Source organism: Sycon ciliatum, chromosome 4 (assembly GCF_964019385.1).
Source record: "Sycon ciliatum chromosome 4, ocSycCili1.1, whole genome shotgun sequence".
Taxonomy (NCBI): Eukaryota; Metazoa; Porifera; class Calcarea; order Leucosolenida; family Sycettidae; genus Sycon; species Sycon ciliatum.
The window spans coordinates 32468662-32491532 of NC_088646.1; the positions used below are offsets into that span (position 1 = coordinate 32468662).

Sequence of the window (22871 nt, forward strand, 5' to 3'; positions counted from 1 at the left end):
GACACTAGATGCACTGGTGCCTTGAAGTGAAATTGGAGTTACTTTACCAACCAGCCTGGGCTACTGAGTACGCTCGTACTGGGAACCCAGAGCCAACAGACAAACCTGTCCCCACGAGATTTGTTGCATCGTATATCTACTCGGGAGTCGTACTGTGCACTTGTACTTGTAGGCAGGATCATGGAAAGAACTGCGTGAAAAGTGGATAAAAATGTGAGATATGTAGCGACCTATAGAGGACTTTCCATTACATCACCTTTTTGGCGCCTTCCCGGTGTCCACCCAAAGATCACCCATAAGACAAGTCCGTGTCCTACGGTAAAATGTGCTTGGGTGGCAAAAAGAGAATCAAATGTGTTGTTCGGTGTACGGTTGAAAATGATGTTGCAGGCCGTCGCAGTGGTGAAGCACTTTTGCTTTTCTTTGATGTGGTGAATAGTTTCGGTAAGTCGCGAGGATTACTAGCCGCAGTTACTCTACTGTTTATTCCAGCCTTGAAGAGGCGTTGCCGCGAGAAGATTGACAGAATCCGTGGGCCCAGTACATTGATCCATATTTACCTATGGACGAAGACCTTTCAGCCAATCCCCCTGCGTTGGGTATCCAGGCCTCTCTAAATATTTAGTGAATGTCCCCAGCACATATGCAAAGGACTCTCTAAAGTCTTACAATAGCCCTGATGGATACAAATGTATGTGTCTCATTGCTGACTGGGTTGGCACATTATCGTGTCTTGCCCAATCGAAGGAAGAAACAACAACTGTCAACAAAATTCGTTTGCAAACGTCAGGCACTCGCAGATTGTTTTTGCCGAACCTGTCCATCCTTGGGTAGCTGCTGAATTACCTGGAATTGTTTTTTGGCGCACACTGCACTTGCATTGTGGGCCTGGGAGAAGCATGCTCCCATGTTGCTGCAGTGCAGTGTTGTTTTGACTGAATTTACCGTTGGAGACTGAAATGTGATGTGTGCTGAATGTCAACACCTACACCACTGGGTCACTCACCAGTGGCTGGCACCGTCAATGAACACTACACGAAAATAGTGTACATGGATTTTACTTCAGCTGGGCAGAAATTGGAGCACCGTGCCCATAACCTACAAGTAGTCTCACTTCTCTTTCGCTGCCTGACTCTCTCTCTGTCTCTCTTGCTTTGCATGCCTGTCAGTGTATCCATGTGTGTGTGTGTGTGCGTGCGTGTGTGGGTTTTTCTTCCTTATCAGTACGAGTATGACAATGTTGACATGCGGTGGCTGGTAGCACGAAAGCTGACAAAGTCAAACACGGCCATCATCATCATTGGTCCTATGTAGCCAAAAAGTTGGTGTTGTGGCGAACTTAGTTGTCCTGATCCTAAAACACGCTGATGAATGCACATCCAATACAGCAATTGTTTTTTCCTGGTCGTCCCTCGACCTGGCATTCTCCATAAGCAGTTGCTGATTACCGGTAGAGTGTCCTCCATTACTGCCTTTGCAAGAGTTACACAAGAAGTAAGATCAAGATGATCCTCACCACAAGAAGATCAAGAAGCTGAATACATGTACCTAATTGTCCAGAAAGACAGAAGATGAGGTATACTAGTATGTGCCGCAGCAGATGAAGAACTGCACAGCGCAGCAACCAAGTGGGAAGCAGAAGAAGATTGCGCAAGTAGGTCGATCAGAGTACCGGTGTTATGTTATCCATGACAAAGGAAATACACATTGTGCAGAACATGAAGCATACACACTCGCATGGAAGAGATAATGCCGGAGTTGCACCCAGGGCCAGTACTAGACTATAGCTAGCACCACCAGTCATGTAGAGGCACGTGCATAATAGAGCTGGGTACATTAGTCATTACCATCAGCATCAGCACTATCAATCATCAAACTCCAGCTATACCTTGCACCCCAACAAACTAAGTAAGTTGATAGTGTTCGGAATCATCTTCGTGTTTCCGCCTTTACTGGTGCTGCCACAAATGAGCTGAACAAGTTAGTTAGTTAATTCGATACGTACTGGGGTGACAGGGATGATCATGACTTTTCTCTTCGCCAACGAAGTGATGGAACAATATTCGTGTACTTCGAAGTATTTGCATAAGGAGCGAAGTTCTCGAGTCGTGTGTCCGTCATCCACTGGTTCCGTCGTTCTCCATCGTAGGGAAAACGATAACAACTCAAAGACGATCCAGGTGTGGGAACATCCGATCGCGAGCAGCCCTTTGGTATTCTCAAACTACAGTATGCAAAATGGAACTTCTTTCGAAAAACACTGTTTCTTTCCAGTGCAGTCTTCTTTTTTTGCCACCCAAGCTCCGTTTCAAGTCCGGTGGTCGGTGGTGAAGTAGACAATCATAGGAGGTATATTATGCTCGGCAGGCCGCGAAAGAGAGCCCGTTACCTGGACCCCTAAGCTACTCGCGCGGGTAGAGCGAAACTGAGCACCCTGGGATGCGAGCAGCTTTTTAGTACTCCCGGGTCCAAAATCTCACCACCAGGCCGGGATGATCAAAACGTCTGCCGGGTCTGGAGGTATATTATGTATCAGATTGCGACGACCAGGAGGCCCAAAGTAGTGGCTGCAAATGACCGATATCCGTCACTTGCAGCTCTGCATCAGAGACCTGTAGCTGGCCTGAAGAGTTGTAAAATTACTCCTCGTAGCCGGGCGAGTCAGAGCGAGGGCGATTCACGGCTTGGTCAAAAAACTGTCGGCCTGGAACGTAAACGTCGATCTGCTGACACAGTTCACCTGGTTCACACGCCTGACCTGGCATGCTGCCTTGCGTGAAAGGAACATTTTTCCGAAAGCAAGCTTCTTCTCCAAAATTCGAAATTTCCTTCCAAAAATGCCGTCGTCCTTGACCTCGAAGCTGAATGTTGTTAGGATAGAAAATTAGCGAAGATGTAGCCGACCCATTCTGGCAAGCCGTGTGCCCTCTGGATATGCAGTTGTTCGCCATGGTCAACAATCTTCTTCTCCTTCGTTCGTACTTTCACTTTCCTGACCACGAATACAAGCGGTACCCATGCTCAGGTTAGTGTTTATTTGTCTGTCTATGCACATACATGTAATACAATGTACTGTTCGTGCTGCAGGCACTGGCCGATCATGGAAATAGAGGAAGCAGCCAGCTTTCTTTGAATTCTCGTGCTTTCAACAAAAATATGTACACACTTTCCTTGGCTGCTTTTTCCCACCGCCACCACAGTGGCGGATCCAGGACTTGGCCGAAGAGGGGGCCCAAGGTATCCGCCGCCCCCCCCCCCCCCCCAAAACAAAACAACAAAAATTAATACAACAACAACAAAGTCCTGAAGTTGTGAAGAGCTGTTGTATTTTAGGGTCCGGCGGATTCTGCCGGCAGAAAAATTGGCAGAATTCGGTACTTTTTCTGGTTTCATGCATGTTTGGTATGTGGATAAAAAAATGGAGCAGAATTCGAGGAATTGCCCGCCATAAGGTTTGTATGGTTCTGCCAATTTCACTGCTTTTCGAGCAGAATATGCCACCTTTTCGAGCAGAATCCGCCGGTCCCTAGTTTTATTCCATTCTCACGACATTTTCAAACTGCACTGGAACATTTCCACTCGATCGACAGCGGCCGCGACGGACCTTTGGACGGCTCTTCAACGCGAGCTCTCTTATCTACCGCCAGTACCGGTCCACTGAAGAACGACCTGATGTCAGACGCTTTCCTCTTCATCGCATATCTGAAGGTAACCCGTTGGCTACAAGCGAAGTAGAGAGCTAGCTAGAGAGCGTTTAGTTTCTGACAAGTGGAAAAGAAAAAAGGAAGGACGAAGTCGACAGCACCGTGCACCATACAGGACTTCAGCCCAACGCGATCACTGCGCTATGCATAATAAAAAAAAGTACCAGGCCCTGCATTTTTGGCACGTTTTTCACATGTTTGAAGTGCGGCCGTGTCTACAGGTCGCAGTGCGTACAGTAGTTGTACACAGCGCGCTGACTACAATGCTAGTGCGTGACCCCGGACACGTATAAAAATACCCAGCACGCGTGACCCACTTGATACGCCAAGTCATTTCGAGCGCTCATTCTACAGTCTACTGTTATCCTAGACCAAGGTCGAAATTTTCAAAGGGGGGGCCCAGGCCCCCTGGGCCCCCCCCTGGATCCGCCACTGCCACCATGCATGCACTGCTTTTCAAATTCGTGTTTGCTTTGGCAGTGGTTTCATGGGTATCCTTCAGCCTTCCCTGGCATTCAAAATTCAGAATAGTTTCCACCCAGGTGCGAGTACCTCTGTTCTGCTTAGCACATTGTAGTAAAATTATTTGCAACTGTCCACCACTGCACTCTTGGCTCACATTCACCACACCATAGCGAGGAAGTTTGTTCTTGGATAGATGTCTGGAGGATGTAGAGCATCTATCCAAGAACGAACTTCCTCGCTATGGTGTGGTAAATGTGGGCCAAGAGCGCAGTGAGGAGAGGTGAACAGTTTCAAATTATTTAGCCACATCCGATCCTTTCTCCGATAATTATGGACATGTTTTACTATACCGGTATATTGAATGGCCACTCATGCTTCTATTGAGAGGTAACACCACTCAGGAAACTGAGGAAAGCCAACCGGTGTTGCACAGGATTTGAGGTTGGGAAGAAAAGATGTTCCGATAAAAGAACTGCGAGTACATGGGAAACGTATTATGGAAAGGGCAGTCTGAGTCGAACTAGGATCTCCTGTTCCAGACTGTACCGAAAGCGTGAATATGAATACCGTAAAGTCGCGGATAAAAGCCGGGTTTGCATACAAGCACATCGCAGATAGAAGCCTGAAAATCAAACGGGTTAAATGCATATAAGCCTGTCGCGCGTAGAAGCCTGGCTTCTATGCAAGCGCGGATCGGGTGGGTCAAGAGTGCATGCGCTATGTACGGTGCATAGTAAAACTGCCGCCATACTGGTAGTCAGTGGTTGATCTACGCTTGTCGCGCGTAGAAGCCTGGAATACAAGTCTGGCAAAAATATCAGTGGTGCATAAGCATGGTTTGCATACAAGCCTGGTTTGCATTAAAGCCTGATGCAGAAAGCGGCTCATGTGCTTATAAGCCCGGCTTTTATCCGCGACTTTATGGTACAGGAGAATGCCGATAATCCGAACAATCACTTAGGGAGCATCTCATAAGTTCGCATTTATTTTGCAAACGTAACGCATTTCGAATAGACTTTACCCCCCTACCTCCCCCCTCTATTCGAAAGTTTTATCGCACATTTTCTGTGTTTATCTACTGTACACATCCATGCCCCATGCTATGGTATGCTTATGTACATGATTGTACATGTACATGTACATGAACATGAATGTTTTGCTAGAGCGGTCGTGAATGGCATACAGTAGTACTGCATTTACTGAGTACAAAGTACAATCAATGACATGTACACGCAAATAAGCATAGTTCCTCCACAACAACTGTACTGCTGTAATTTGTAAACGCTGGCCAGGTACACGGTTTGATCAGGCTGGTGTGACATTTGACACCTCTGAGTAGCCTGCATGCATGCAGTACAAGGGTTAGCTGATCTGCAAACACAGGTTGATCTCCAGGTAAACACACTCATTTGCTGCAGGGATCTAGCACTAGTACAGTAGATTGTACAGTTCCAGAAAATGTGCGAACAGTCATTTTTCTATTCGAAATGGCCGCTACCCCCCTACCCCCGTTTCGAAATGCGTTACGTTTAGAAACAAAATGCGAACTTATGAGATGCTCCCTTATTCGAAATGCCAGTTTCCATTGAATTGAAGGGACGAAAATGAGCTTCTGCTCATTTTCCCCAACCCCAAGCACCATTCAAGCGGTGCACAAGATAGTTTGCAACAGGTTGGAGCAACAATGTATCACCGTGGTGTCATATTGAGGAGCTAGAGTGTGTCTAGTTCCTGTGAAGAGAATGTGAGAAATGATGGAAACGTGAAGGAATGTGCAAGTCTTAGATGGATGTGTGACTGCTCCCTTATCAGAATTTTTCCCCATCCGAACCCCCTGGAGAAAGCGTGCGCCCGAGGGGTGCGGATAATCTACACTCTGCTGTAACAGTTATGTACAATGAGTGCCGATGCACATTGGACAACGTTGCAAATGTAGAATTGTAGGTGGACTGTGGTTCACATTAGACGATCGGAGTACCCCCACCAAACGAAGAGAGCTCAACATCACAAGGTAGAGCTTGCATGTACAATCGAAAAAGAGTACATATACCATTAGCTGATGCTGTTAGTGTGCGTTACGAAGTCTGAAGAAAATGTTGAACGATCTCGGCTGGGATGACGGCTACACCTTAGCTCAGTGATTAGAGCATCGCTGGCCTCAAGCGAAGGTCCCTGGTTCGAATCCTGGTGATGACAGTCAATTTTTTCTTCAGACCTTTCCCGTTTGTGCATTTCCCTCTAACCAGTGAATATTACTGTTAGCTTCGTACTTTGAGTGATTATCACTTACAGTTACATATACTTGATAATTTCTTAGCGCATGAAAATCGGAGTCAGTACCACAATATTCCTACCTCACTATAATGAGTCTAGATACTTTGAATGTGGAACAGGGTCCAGGACAGGATCGTCTGCTCTATCCAAATTATGGCCTGGTTGCAATTTGTCTATTTACCAGCAGGTACATCGCGCCAGGGAGTCATAGCACCTACACTGTAGGGAGACTACACAATACTTTATAGAATTTTGGGTCAGGATTTGGAGGTTCTCCGTGATCTGTGCAATCACGGCCTTGACCTACTGACCCTGAGAACGGCCCAGATTAGCAATGCCATGTACGAGCGTGTATAGATCTGCCCAATGGTGCCCCAGGGGTGGCTGAAACAGGAACCCCTGGGTCGAACCCCATGTCATTTAGCTTTACAGTCGCCTGTGCCATCTACCTAGATGCTACAACTCCCTGCGTTGCACCCAGTAAATGCAGCACATCAAGTATACAGCCATGTAGTGTTGGTTGTCACCTGTTCTGATCGTGTGATATCACAAACAATCTTCTACGGTCCATTCATTCGAACCTGGCACGTTTATATAGGGCCATCCATAATTATCTATCTTTAACAAGAAACGAGAAAAAAATCGTTCATGGGCGGGTGGGTCAAGAAGGGTTTCGTAATGAAAAATATTGATAGCTGAAACACTAGTCCATTCCAGCTATTTTTCGTTGAGGGGTGAGTAGGTGGGGGTGGGGGACGGTCACAAGTTACTCATCACTAAACTTTTCATTTCGTGAAAATTATCGATAATGCCGGGTCCATAATTGTCGATCTTTTACACGAAGAGAAAAAGTTTCGTTGGTGGGTGGGTCAAGGGGAGTTTCATTTCGAAAAAATACTGATATTACAGACATCAATCGGGGGGGGGGGGGAGGGGTGGTGGGTGGGTGGGTGGAGGAGGGTCCTTCTTTCATTTCGTGAAAATTATCGATAAAGCTGGATAGCTTTAGTCTATGCAATAAAATAGTTGCTTTCTTCACACAGACCGTAAAGTTTAAACAATATCCGGCCAGGTTTGTACCGAACATTTTTTCGAAAGGTAATTTCTCAAATGTTGCCTTGAGTACGTTCTCAGCAACATAGCGGGCCAGTTTCAAATAATTGGACTGCCAACTTGCATCGCTGGTTGTTCCAGCTCCATCACAGGTCGTATCACGGGAAATTGAGTCCAGCTCCACTTCAAGGTTGGGTGACACGTGATGGGCATCACTTCCTGCATGCTGGTGCATGTGACTCAAGAGCTCTGGCTGGCAAGTAGTTTTAGACTGCAGGTGCAATACAAGATTTTTCTGCGATGTGCTATGCATTGTGCATTGCATTTCTCGAGAGACACTTCACGCTATGTGAAAAAAAAGAATTTCGCTCAATGTGGTATTGTGCATCGTGCAGTGCAACTTTCCCACAAAACTGGACTCTTATAGCTGTGGTTCACAGCAAAGATTTTCCTATTTGCGACTCTTGGTTTAATGGGTGCAGTAGCATGCATGTGCCTGGTGATATTGTTGCAATGGATCATAGTGAGGGCGTAGCAGGACTTGTGCACTGATAGTTGGTCATGGCATGAGTACATAACCAAGAGTGGGCAACTCGATGATCCCTCTGCCCACGGCAGAAAGTTTCATCACTTCGGCTTTTGTAGGCCATTGGGCTCACTAATACCATCATGCATAGCCAGAGATCAAAACTTGTACATCACAGCTACGGTAGTTGAAGCAGAACAATGAACTGTGGATCCATGCCTACTGAACCTGATGAAACACTCTATCTACATGGCACATGTAGAAATATATGCGCGCTTGCTCATAATCATTGGATTTCGAAGCCGATCGTACCTTATGTTAGTAGTTGCACATTCTTAGCAGTTATGTAGTTTGATAATAACGTTACGATAGATTATCAATACTGGTGGAAACGTTATGCTGGTTGCATATTTTGTACCCGGTGTGCCATGACCAGGCATGCTAATTCATCGGATATTATCAAGTTTGCCTGCCTGCTGGGTGTTGTATCTTAGCTTCACTGTACTACAAATACGATAGGCATAGTTTTCCTAAATTGCTTCTTTATAACATTCAGTTTGTTTTGCTGCAATCTCTTCACGTGTTTTGCAGGATTGTAGCCAAGGGTGAATACCATTATGATGAGCGAAGGTCTCTGAGAACTCATATCTGAAGGCTGGTCATGTTGGCCCAACGATGACTTTCATTGCCTGTTTCCGCCACCTTCATACTGGAATGAACTGGAACATGTTCCCTCTCTGTTTCTCATGTGGAAGGACGGAACAGATTGTTTGTCTGTCTCTGTGGATCACCGAAGGCTGAACAGTACAGTTGGAAGAATATTGGATCTCACGAAGTGACTGAATCTGAAGCGGCTGATATGCATCTGCACAGCGCTTTCTTTCTGAGATTTGCTTCAAGGCAGGTTATTGTGTACGATTTTGTCCACAGTATTCCTATATTAGCCAAACGTATTTCTCTGATAGTATTGTGACTACACACGCACAATGATCTCTCCGTCATCAGTCTTTCGAAATGATGTGGCTCGCTGATGACAGCATGCATAGCCATAGATCAAATGAGCAGCTAAGGTAGTTGAAGCAGAAGAATGGATCAATGCATCCTGAACCTGGTGTACTGCCTATATGCACTCTCAGTAGTATTTGTAACGTGTTAACTATGAAGTATCAACATTGCTTCTCTTCTATGTGGGTGGTGTGAGTGATGTCAGATGGTCTGTACTGCCATGGCCGATGGTGTTCACGGGAAGATGTTGGGTTGGGCCATTGTGCCCTCTTGCAATATGCTGTTGCAGCCTGAAGGCAATGAAAAAGTTCGAATGCTGATCTGCTTTCAAGCGTAGAATGTTACATTATGTGCATTACATATTTGCATAATTATGTTTTGTACTGGAGTGTGAATGTGCGGCAAGGGCATGCACATGTAAGTATATCGCACTGCAAACAGCCTAAGAGTTCACGTGGTATGTGATAAGTACACTTTTGGAAAGTGCGTGCACAGTCGAATCATGTAATGTTAAAACAGCCTTCGTGCTCCTCCCTGAATGGCTGCACAAGTAGAAATCTCCGTCTTCCTTTGCTTCTTTCTGCTTGAGCTGGCATGGTGGTCGTAGAGTTGGAAATTGTTAAGTATGATAACAATCGTTGTTTGGTCTGGAGACAAGAATGCATTTGGATATTTGTCCCAGGACTGCATGGCTTCCCAAACTGCATGTTGAATGCCATAGATGATTATTGTTCGGTTCAAGAAAGGACTCGTGGGTCTGTCTGGCTATTGTGAGCTCTCGCTAGTCCATTTCCATAGCACTTGCTCTGGATTCACTCGCTGGAATATTCTCCAGTATAGAACAAGAAGTTTAGAAAACCTACTGGTGATATTAGTATGTTATACTAGTTTCTCCGCACTGTACCGCAGCTTTTGTTATCACACACATGCGGGTTATATACAGTAGTTTATCTACAATCCAGTATGATGTTCTTCCAAGAACGCCCCGACCTAGGCCCTCGGAACGACGTTCTTGGGTGTGCAACATCACTTATAGTTCTAAATCTTAGAATTAAGCGCAGGATTTTAGTGATCACGGTTCCAAATGCATGTCATTGCACTCCGCCTTTGGGACTTATTAAACATGTCATTGCACTCCACCTTTGGGATTAATTTTAAGAGCTGCATGCATGCCAAAGCTTGTCATAAAAGAAGAGCAGACTTAAATAGGCATCTTGTACGCATGATTTCTAACATGTAACATCCCTGCCGAAGAGCGTTCTTCCATACTACAGTAGAGTCGAGCGTCCAAGAACGTTGTGTCCAAGAGGTTAGCCTTGGGTGTTCGTATTTTTCAGCCATCCGGCTGCGCTCTTGTAGCATGTTCTTAGAAACAATCATGTTAGGATCATATTATTATGTATCCCGAAAGCTGCCGGAAAACCAACACCGCCATTCTTTTAAACTTAAGGCGGTGGCGTTCTTAGCATTTCAGGCTGGACATTCTTGGGCAACACGTTCTTTGGCGCCCGACTCTACTGTAGTACTGTACATGAAATACAGCTACTACAACTGTAGTAATATAGAATGCCGATTATCCGAATGATTGATTGTCTGAACTGCTCAGGCTGCATGGCAGCAGGCTGTCATCAACATGCATCCCTTGATAATTTCGAGGAGCTGGAGTGTGTGCCAAAAAGAATGAGAAATGAAAGTATGCATGAGGAAATGAGTATGTTTTAGATGAGTGTTTCCCACGCCCTTATCCGAACATACATGCACTCGATCGCCATAACCCCTGGCACACAGCATACAGCTTCAGAACCTGAGAGAGTATGATATGGGTATGTCACAAGTACTCCCAGGTCCCGAAGCTTTCGTCTCAACAAAGGATCATAATCGACGACTTGTAATGAACTACATGTTGGTGGTATTATACTGTACTTGTTTACATTCAATTTAGGAATGAGTTTAAAGCATGAGAACTATCCACAGCAGACATTCTCACTGTTCGGAGTTGCCAAAAACGTGGTGCATGTACAAATCAGGGATGGGTACAATACCAACATCTGAGGTGAGTCTATCAGGAAAGTGAATGTCGTCCACTCTATAAAATGGGGTCCCTCAAGAAAGATGCGATTTTGCAGGCATGGACGTTTCCAGCCAGGTGACTGTATATACAGTGATCTAAGTTATGCAAAGCTTGCCATGAATGATTGGCTGGACACGTCAAAGAGAAGGAAAAGAGAAGCAGACCAACCTTACACCAGCTGAGTGTAGTGGCCCAAAACAACAAACTAATTCTAATTCTGTGTGGCCTTAGAGGAGCTGGGCAAGATGTGTACAGTGAATTAAACAATACAGTAAACGTGGGAGAAGAAGTGACAAGACTGAGTATGATACACTGTGCCAGCACAGTGCACATACTAGTGCAACTGTTGGTGTAGTTGCAGTTGGCCCACACAAGCAGGTCACTCGATTGTAGATACACAGAGCGCATTCTACATCATACAAAACATGTTGAGCTAGGCAGCAGTGGCTGGCATTTACCGACATACACCAATGCCAATGCGCGGCTTGAGCAAATATTACAAGCCTCGGAACACCCATACGCCATTTTAGAGACAGAACAAGGCGATGAGTAAGCACCAAAGGATTATATGAATAGCGGCCAGGCAATAATTCAGGCCACTGCTGCTAATCAAGGACTAGTTACTAGTACTAGTATGTTGTCAGTGTACCCTGAAACGATGCAATCACAGCGAACGTGATACATGCACATCATGTTGCCTGGTTCTTGGTTAAAAGTTGTATCCTCAATGCTTGAGGTTTGTGGGGTCCCTCCAGCTTCTCAGAGTCCTGCACAAAAAAAGATAAAAGCAAGTGCAGGTAGAATAACAGTAAGCTCACATAAAACCTCTTCGTCGTGCTAACAAATTTCGTGATTAAATCCACAGCATGGGAACGAGGCTACAGGAAAAAAAAGTTCAACCATAATAATGCAAAAAGGCAACTTTAGCTAATCATATTTTTGGCAGAAACACTATACTGTTTGTATAGGAGAGTTGGCTTGGTGCATTCATGGCAAATGCACTCCCTATAGTATTGTATTACTGTACTTCATCATTTTACTTGGGCATTCATTCCCAGTAGCCCTAATGTCTTCTAACAGAGTGCGCAAGGTACTGCATATTCGGCGCATATTTTATTTTCGGCTATTAACGGCCTGTGCATTTTTAATTCGGAAAGTGGTGGACATCACGCAACTAAATTGTAAATAAAAGGAGGTTTGTCAACTGACAACCGCATACTTTTTCGACATCACTAATAAAAGAATTTTTCGTCCAGCGCATGCGCCAGGAGTGAATAGCAACTGAATAGAGCGGTTGTCATTTGACAACCCCCCTTTTATTTACTAGAGGAAACGCAAAAGGTAACAAGATTACGTAACCCAAGGTGAGAAGGCACTGAACGAACTGTCAACCTACGAATACAACCTCAGTGTAACAACATGCTCTTTCTGCTTACACAAGCAGAAAGAGAAAGAGCACGTTGTTGCACTGAGGTTGTATTCGTAGGTTGACGCTTCGTTCAGTGCCTTCTCCCCTTTTATTTACTGGGCATTTGTAGCCTAAAATTCGTTTTGCAAGGTTCAACGTGACAGTGCATACAGGCATCAGCAGTACAGGCTGAAATTTCAATGTGACCGAGATGTGTTTTTGCCCTGGGGAGGCTGCAATTTAAAAGCGTCGGAAATTTGCATACTTTACAACACAGTACTGAGCATGCGGTGAGCTGATCACGAAATGAATTGGACGTACTAATAATGCTAAGGGATTCGGGGGCGCATCAAAGGGGTCAGCACCAAGAAATGGGATAGATTTGTGCCCAGTTCGGGTATGTATATTGGGTATAGAACGGAAATTATTGGCTAAGCCTCGGGCGACTCCTACCAGTATTGCCACCAATGGCCCATGGCTGCTGATCTCTGTGATAGAAATGAGACGTGTATGTGAAACCAAAATACGGCTTTTCAAGATGTACTGTAAGACATGTTATTATAACGAGTCGCACATTTAACGATTGTCCAAAATTCATAGGTTAACGAGAAGATATGTTAACAATCTTGCAGTATTCTGCCATATACACACACAGCATATATGAAGCAGTACGGCCTCAATGGATCTATTATAACGAAGAAATGTCATCCGTTAAAACGTTAGATTTGCTTCCTCGTTATATATACATGTCTTACAGTATGTGCATTTTGTGAAGATCTGATCTAAGGGACACCTTGTTGGGTCTTGCCAACATTCAATTATTATGATGTTCATATCTATGCATGAATTATAAGCAAGAATCAATAACCCCAAGAGTATGCAGCTTTGCACATGGAGTCTGCCACAACACGTTGACCAAAGTACATGAACCTAGACACGAGCTAGGGAATCAGCTGAGCTGCTGCGTCATTTATGATCTGCTATAGTTTCCAGTCTCCATGGAGATTTTTCTTGGAGACGTCGAATGTACAGTATTAGGTGTGGAACTATTGTACTAAACCGCAGGAGATAGAATCTATACAGCTCAGACAACATTTCACTACGTACGGAAGGAAGTACGCCGATCAAAGCTTGCTACACTCCCGTTTAGTCAACTTAACGGCCCAAATAATGCTTGGGTCATGAACTCATCGCTGTTGGTCTTTCGAGGGTGCCTGACAATGGTTGTTAATGCACAGTACCAGCCGGGCCAAATGACAAGATCAGAGACATAGATCTTCCTAGTTCAATTGCTGAAACGTGACTTGTGCAAACGTTACGTAGCAAAAGGAACTGTACTATGGCACTACACGCCATTCACAATAATCAAAAATGCCCACTTGACAAAACAGAATTTCATCAACGGAGCCCCGGGATTTTTTCTTCTGTACATAATATCAAGAGTACATAACCCCCCAGAGTGTGCAACGCCTGATCCAGCTCTGTATACAGGTATAGGGTCTTGGTCGAGCGGAATCGGATCTTTGCGTCATAATACCGTACACATCTGAGGGGAACCCGGGGAGTCGCGGGTACTCTTGGATCAAAAACAATGGTGCCCTGCCTCGAGACCGGCCTTGAGCTGGTGTGGAGTGTACGCATGACATCAGAAGATCCGATTCCGCTCGACCAAGACCCTATGCAGAGCTGGATCGGCGTTGCACACTCTGGGGGGTTATGTACTCTTGATAATATGCATTATGGAGTCATAGCATAAATAATAATAATAAGGGAGACGGCACGGTAGACTTTCAGCCTAAATCATAACGAGGGCCAGCTGGGTAGCTCAAAAGAGAGCTCTATGCACTATTGGCAGAGTGGTATACATGAATAGAGAGTGACCACCCAGTGCGTGAAGCTTTTCGTGTCACCCTAGAAAATTTCAAAAATTAATAATGTGGGTTCAACCCCGGGCTGCCAGTGACAGTTGCCCTTACTGCCTTAGGGGCAAGTGCGATACATACATGCTCGCATATAGCATCGCTTGACTGACCCATGCTTGGGGCCAGTGGGTCAAGTCCGCGATCACGAGTTGCATAAACCACGGATCATGTAGAATCTCCATGGATCCAATCTGTGTACTGTAAAAGCAGACATTTTTGATGGTGTAATATTTTCGGAATTCTCCAAAATCGGTGGTTCGGTGGAGGGAAATTTTCGGTAATACCCGCTTCCCAGGTAAGGGTGCTAGCACTACTAAGTAGTACCGAAAAATTTCGGTGCATTTTTTCGGTAAAAATTGTCGGCACCGAAGTTACCGAAAATAAAACACCACTGAAAATTTCCGCTTTTACAGTACATCATTTTGGGTATCATGATCTCGTGTTGTTTCCTTGGGTGCTACGACTCCCTGACATGCATTGATCCATGGCACGGTATGATTTGGACGATTTCAGCCAATCAGTAGACGTTCTGAGAGGGGTATATTCAACGATACACCCCGCTCAGTTCACATGGGTCGCGCCAAGAGTGAATATTGGAAGGAGTCTTGGGAAAGTGCCCTGGGAGAAATGGATTGCACCATTCTATACATGTACTGCATTCCCCATAATTTCCTCATGCTATATCCTCGGGAAAATATTTAACGTATACCCTTCACATACTCATAGAATAATCCAAACGTATCTGCAGTCAACCACGGGTATAACAACCCACGGATAGTGAGACTATCTTCAGACCTAGTAACAATATAGCCGTATATTTTCAACCCTGTGAATGACGCCAACTCCCAAATAGCAACACTTTTCTCATGCCCGATCAAGGGTCGTTCGTTACTGGCAAAGTTAGCTGGACATCTTGTCATGTAGTCATTATTACTTCAAGCAGGGACAATGAAATACACCCCGCCCCCTTTCCTGCAGAGGGAACAGTGCTGTGTCCAGGTCCGCATGCAGCATGGAGGTGCTAGTAAGTCACTGGCATATTTTCTCTTGTGGATCGATGTACAGTGCGTGACAATGCTTCCATAGTGGTGGTGGTGGTGGTGGTGGTGGTGGCGGGAGCATACTGCACTGCAGGGCATTTCCACACTGGCGTACTATTATTTTCTCTTGCAGACGTGCCGTGCACGACAATGCTTCTATAGTGATGGTAGTGTGGTGGTGGTGGTGGTGGTGGTAGTGTGGTGGTGGTGGTGGTGGTGGTGGTGGTGGTGTGGTGGTGGTGGTGGTCACAGTGGTGGTGGTGGTGGTGGTGGTGGTGCTGCTGCTGCTGCTGCTGCTGGTAGTGGTGGCGGCGGTGGTAGTTGCGGTGGTGGGAGAATTCTGCACTGCAGGGCATTAAAGCAAGCTCGATTGTGCATGCATGGTGGCGGTGGGAAAGAGGAGCCAAGGAAAATGTGTACATATTTTTTGTTGAAAGCACGAGAATTCAAAGAAAGCTGGCTGCTTCCTCTATTTCCATGATCGGCCAGTGCCTGCAGCACGAACAGTACATTGTAATACATGTATGTGCATAGACAGACAAATAAACACTAACCTGAGCATGGGTACCGCTTGTATTCGTGGTCAGGAAAGTGAAAGTACGAACGAAGGAGAAGAAGATTGTTGACCATGGCGAACAACTGCATATCCAGAGGGCACACGGTTTGCCAGAATGGGTCGGCTACATCTTCGCTAATTTTCTATCCTAACAACATTCAGCTTCGAGGTCAAGGACGACGGCATTTTTGGAAGGAAATTTCGAATTTTGGAGAAGAAGCTTGCTTTCGGAAAAAATGTTCCTTTCACGCAAGGCAGCATGCCAGGTCAGGCGTGTGAACCAGGTGAACTGCGTCGGCAGATCGACGTTTACGTTCCAGGCCGACAGTTTTTTGACCAAGCCGTGAATCGCCCTCGCTCTGACTCGCCCGGCTACGAAGGAGTAATTTTACAACTCTTCAGGCCAGCTACAGGTCTCTGATGCAGAGCTGCAAGTGACGGATATCGGTCATTTGCAGCCACTACTTAGGGCCTCCTGGTCGTTGGAATCTGATACATAATATCAAGAGTAGATAAACAAGAGTGTGCAACTCCGCATGGGTTGGCCCACGGCGGAATTTTTTGTTGACGTAATCTTTTCGACGACGCACGCGCTGCGAGCCTTTTGGAGAGTTTTCCCTCGTGCACTTGGCTGGGCTTTACACTGCAAGGTCGGTGCCCAGCACGTGCTCTCACACTGCTCTGCGGCAAAGCCGCGTTTCTCTGAAAAAAGGTGACGTAAACAAAAAATTCCGCCGTGGGCGCGGGATATCTGCAGATTGTGCAGGAGAGATCCGGAGTTGCACACTCTTGTTTATCTACTCTTGATAATATACAGCCTACAAACGTGGATCTGCCGACACTGTGCTGTCGACGACATGTCCGGCAAGGCACCTACCTCCTTGCGTGAAAGCAAGGAACGCTTTTTTTTAGAAAGGAAGCTTCTTCTCCAAAATTTAAAAATTTTGAAAATTATTCCTTCTGAAAATATCATCGCGTTCTTGACCTCGAAGCTGACTGCTGAATGCGATTAGGAAAGAAGATTCCTGAAGATACACCAGACTGATTCTGGCAAGCCGTCTGTCGTCTAGATATGCAGTTGTTCGTCATGCATGGTCAGCAATCTTCCTCGTTCGTCCTTTCGTTTTCCTGACCACGATGATGACAAGCAGCTCTCATGCTCAGGTTAGTGCTGTACTTGTATGTCTGGGCACACAACACATCTGAGATTCACCCACTGACGTTATCGAACTGAAGAATGCAGCAAGGGTTCCTCGGATTCTCTTGATTTCGGAACAAATTTCCTTCACTTTCACCCTCTCAGTCTCTTCCCCATGCCCTCCATGCATGCACAATGCAGCTTGCATTTCAATTGCTGTTTTTTATACTTTGGCAGTGCCTCTGCTACACTTTCATATAGAGTGAGGTCCTGTAAATAGGATCGAACATTGTTGGTGGTGGTGTGTGTGTGGGGGGGGGGGGGGGGGGGGTACGTTTGCAGCCAGGATGTAGGAATGACACTTCTGCACAGCAGGTGGCAATAGTCAAAACTGGTCACTCTACAAATCCCATACCTGCCAACCTTTGCAAACCTGAGATCCAATGACATACCTAGGCATGAAAATGTATACAAAAGAAGCTCGCGGTGAGGCATGGAACTAGTGCACTTTTGGGTGCCTATTACCGCCCTCGATATCGGGACGGTCCCGGCCAAATCGGGATGGTTGTCAGGTATGAAATCCCAACCGAGAAAACCATTTAATTAAAAGATAAACTCGGCCAGGACATAGCGACTTTCTGTTTGCCGGGGGGGGGGGGAGGGTCATCGTCCGCAATATTGGTAGAGTTACGATTACATTGTATATGTAGATACATGTGCATCAGGGATTCATAGCACCTGGGGAGACGACATGAGACCTAAGTACCCAAAACGTTGTGAGTTGTGACCCCGGATGGGGTAGTTCTACGTGATCTGTGTTTCTATAGACCTTATTCGATAACGTGATTTTTGGACTCGCCTCCAGGGATTTGTTGTAAGCTGGGGCACGCGTACGTGAAACGAGTGGCAAGAAAGGCCCAGTTCGTACAAGGGAGTAGTAAAATACCGGTATTTTTCTACTCCTATGTTCCCACGCCGAGTCCACTGTGCACTGAGTGCAGGTCTCTTGCCGCTCCCTGGTTCCCGGGACCCTGGTTCACGTGATTGTGACGTTTATTGAATAAGGTCTACATGTATATGCGGGCATGCATAAATCAACCCTTCCACAAGGACGGCTCAAACAGGCAGCCAAGGAGTGAAAATTTCACTCCTGGGGCTAGGAGTGAAACGAAGGCCTCAATTTGCCAGATGAACCTTCTCCATCGAAACGAACGAAGGTGTCGAATAATTCTTTTACCAGTTCACAGTTGCCGTTCACGCGCACTCCCCGGGGTGGGGGGGGGGGCTACTATGCACTTGTAGTGATACTTACCGTAAGCCAAGTGGAACACGACTAGTTGACTGCACAGACTACAGTACAGTATACATGCACATGTATACAGTGAAGATCAGTGCGTGCATGCCTGCCATAATCGTATGTTGACCTTCGTTCGAATTGAAAAGAGAGGGTCGTTTCGAAAAAGAAAAAAAGCTCGATGGAAGTATGATGCTGCTGACAATTCAAGACTCACTGAAGTCGCCTTTCTGGAATGGATCATGCACTCTAGGTTCATCCAATTGGATATGGACTCAAATCATTGTTACACCATTATTGTTTGGTTAGTTATTGTACATCCCATAGCATGTACAATCAACCTTGTGAATAATCTACCTCGGGTTTACAAAACAACTCGCAAATAACGACACAATCTTCAGATCTAGTGAACATTTGATTGCATACTTCCAACCTCACGAGTAACAACAATGCGAATAGCGACACTTTTCTCATTCACAATCGAGGGTCAGTATTCCCCAGGTTGACTGCAATTGCCAATCAAACAGGAGGGGCGAAAGTCGACCACGGCTGAAAAGGCATAAAGAAAAATTAATGTATATCATGAGCTAGATGGCTGAAGGAGGAAGTAGGTTTTCTGAGAAAGCAAGAAACAGAGGTGAATGAAGCACCAGGTCTGTCCATGCAGTGGATAGAATTATTGCATTGAAAGACAGGCTCTTTACATCAGCTTGCTACTATTATACCTACATTTGCTTTCTGCCTTTTTCATGCAGGATTCTGAAAGCTGGAGCAGCTCTGCTTACCTCGACCACTGAACTTACAACTAACTTCCAACCAAGTACAAGGCAATATTATGATGAATCAAGCACGCTTGCCATCATGTCATCATTGCAAAGTACATCGACAACATAGATTTGGTGCCGACTATGTATGATGTAGAGTGTGCTCTATGTATCTATACTACTGATTGGCCTACATTGTACTTATGTGGGCTGAGAGTAATCGATTGTGCTATATGGCAGTTTACTTGTATGTCATAGATGTTAACATTGCACACAGCTTCTGAAATGCTTTCTGTTGCACTGGCCTACTGCGGCCCACTGCAAATAGATTGTAGTGGCATGGGCCATGCCATAATTATAGTAGTATACCGGTACTACACCAACAATTTCACTGGTGCACTGTACTTACTGGTACGAGTAGATCTACATCATGCACAGCCTTGTCACTGCTTTTCTCATTTTTTATTAATTTACTGTACTGTACACATTTTGGCACAGCTCTTCCACAAAGAGTTACTAGTATTTTCTTCTGCATACCTACTGTATACAGTGACCTGACTGGTAACATCTATGGCTGTGAAATCACAAATTTCTGGGTTGACAGCCTCGAACCTATACGATTTGTTTCTAAGAACGTGCTATAAGAAATTTTCTATTGAAGTATTCTACTGTAGCTCGCAGGACATGGAGTGCAATTACGTAAAGTTTGGAACACCACTCTTCTGTGATTTGGATGTCAAATTATGAAATTCAGTGTGTGAGGTAAACCCATGCATGGCATACACTGCTATAGTATGACTCGGGGTAAAGTGTTCCAACGCATACTCATTATAGTGAATAGTTGTGTGACCAACGTTGTTGCTGCTGGATAAATAGTACATATTCTGAGATAACTGAAGCTACACAGCCATCTAATGTTCAGACATGCATCGAAGGGGCCGTAACGAGATCTGCAAGGCATGATTCTATACCTGTATTTGATGCTCTCTAGCCTAGGACATTCACCTGCCTCATTTTCTCTGTGCTGCATTGATGAGTCCATTAGTAACTAAAGGACGAAACAGCATGCTGTCTGCAGATTGGTAATTGTGTAAAGACAGACGTGTATGTAGTGGTAAAGCTCAGATACATGTGCAACATAACAATCCCGGTGTTTGACAACAGCACAAACCTACACCGCAATTCTTAATTTTGGGCTGTGGTGTTCTTAGTATTCCAGGTTGGATGTTCTGTAGGCTTCCACGTTCTTGGGCGCACGACTTTACTGTGCCGAAGAATATTTTCAGCCAATGAACCCAGAGCTTGGTGGCAGATGAGTGCCATGGAACAGCCTTTTGCATGTGGCTTTCACTACATGCACATGTATAACGTTCAATTGATGCGGAAAAATCAGACGAGGACTTTTGCAGTTATGAGCAAGGTCCCCACGAATGGTCATGTCACTTTACAGAATACATGAACTGATAGAGTAGACCTCGGTCCCCTCAGAGAACGCTTGGGGAAGTCGGGTTCAACCATAGATTTATACTTTTACAGAGAACGCTTGGGGAAGTAGGTTTCAACCATAGATTTATACTTAATATTCTTTACAACAAGGATCGATGTGTTCCTTCGGATGCCCTTTATCGACTTTCACACACTTCTCCTCTCTCCTTTCGTCATAAGCACCATCTCTGTACACTGGTTCATAAAATATTTCTTCATAAAACCCCTTCACACATAATGAAGTACAATTGGTTTTCGACAAGCTCAACCCGTAACGCGCTTATCCTGCCTCTTGTTAAGTCAGCCCGGTATCTAAAGCCCCCCTTGTTTTCCGGTTATTCTCATTGGTTAACTGGGGACATGTCCAAAACCATACTAAGTACTTGAGCTGCTCATGAGCCCCACAATTATCAGGCCCGCCGGTCTGGTTGGTCAGGTTATCACCAGACCAACTTGTTGGCCACCAACAAACGTTTCCTACCGTGGAGGACGTGTGTACCCGCCATGAAACTACCGGACCAATCAAAAACTGCTTCCGGCGGTACTGATTATCGTACAGGTTTAAGTTAAAAAGCGGCTCCATTTTGTCATACATTAAACCAACTCTATCATTGCTATGCTACTCAAAAAGAGTAGTGATGTTTATTCACAAATGAATCACAATGCTATCAGAGAAATTCGATATTCTCCAATTTTAGGGGCACTGCAATACTATCCAAAATTAATGCTGCATGGTCATTGTTATGAAGCAGTCACCTCAGTACAGCAATTAAACAGGCTGATTATGTGAACGAGATTCACGGCAAATCTTCTTCCATCAGTGCTGTTCAGTCTTGAGTGGTCCACTGAGACAGGAAAACAACCTGTTCGGTCCTTCCATACGAGAAACAGAAATTGAACATGTTCCAGGGTGGAGGTGGCGAGTATCGGCAATGTAATGCACCTTTAGGCCAACATGACCATCATTCCGACATGGATTCTCAAACACCTTCGCTCGTGAGAGTGCCTCAGAGTGGTATTCATCAACAGATGGCAATCCTGTAAAACACATGAAAAGACATAGCAGCAACAGAAAGAAACCTAATGTTATAGAAACGAATTCGAAAAACAAAGTCTACTATTATTCTAATACAGTGAACCAAGGTACAACCACACTCCAGGAGGCAAGCAAAAGAGCATATAATCCGAAGGTTGCGATGCCTGTATGTATTGTATTTATGTATTTACGGATTCTCCACAGGCTAAATCGAGGGAGTCTTTGTCATGCCACACTGGATACAACATGCTACCAGAATCACTTTCCCCAGAATTGATGATCTTTTCTTAGGGTGTTATATAAGACACATCTGTAGCCACTTCATCTTGCTCACGAAATCATACACCACCACACAAACGGGTCCTTCGGCTATTATACTTTGGGTGGTACATGGTGATGTATGATATTGATAATCTATTGATACCATATTCAAGTCTGACTCTCACCGTGAGATCCTGGCAACAATATTACCTGGTACACGACATATTCAGACACTGACATAAGCATCTTTTTGGAACAACAGGTGTGCCTATCTGCTAGTGTAATGTGACACACATGCAGAACACATGCAGAATCAGTCATAGCTAATTTTACCCCCTCACTGTTGTATGCGCAGACTCCACTTCGCGGTGTCAAGTACTCTTCTTTCGGTGGGCTACTCCACTAAGGCGCTTGTCTAAAAGGACTCACATTCATCCTGCAAACCAACACGACTTGCATAGTTTTCACTGTCGGCCAAAGTGCGTGCATTGCACACATTGAGATTCACTCCCTCCGTACAGGCCAGTACAGAGCTGCCCACCAATTGAGTCTGTTTTGCGTACTCAGACTTCTGATTTTCCGTATCTTGCAGTGTTTTGCGTACTGCCGTGTACATTGCATGCATACTTGCACTGTAATGTTTTTTGACACGCACATGCATGTCGGTGGCTGCATTTGGTAGTGTAAAACATGTGTGACTTGCACTCACGACATTATTATTTTTGTGCTACATGTACATGTTGTTGTGGTACGGCATGCACTCGCTTTGGTACAAGACTATTCATCGCTCAGCTAACACTTGCAATGCTTCTACACAGCTGATTGATCCTCTCCGATTTTCTATACCATTTGCTCAATTTCTGTAGTGC

General features: G+C 45.2%; 2 long non-coding RNA genes across 2 annotated transcripts; both read left to right on the top strand.

Moving 5' to 3' along the window:
• Window positions 1–2737: 2737 nt before the first annotated feature.
• LOC135813701 (uncharacterized) lies at window positions 2738–9208 on the top strand. Its single transcript, XR_010553094.1, has 2 exons — window positions 2738–3025; window positions 8614–9208. It is a non-coding gene; the product is annotated as an uncharacterized LOC135813701 (long non-coding RNA).
• Window positions 9209–16951: 7743 nt separating this feature from the next.
• LOC135815709 (uncharacterized) lies at window positions 16952–19937 on the top strand. Its single transcript, XR_010553320.1, has 2 exons — window positions 16952–17188; window positions 19212–19937. It is a non-coding gene; the product is annotated as an uncharacterized LOC135815709 (long non-coding RNA).
• Window positions 19938–22871: the final 2934 nt, after the last annotated feature.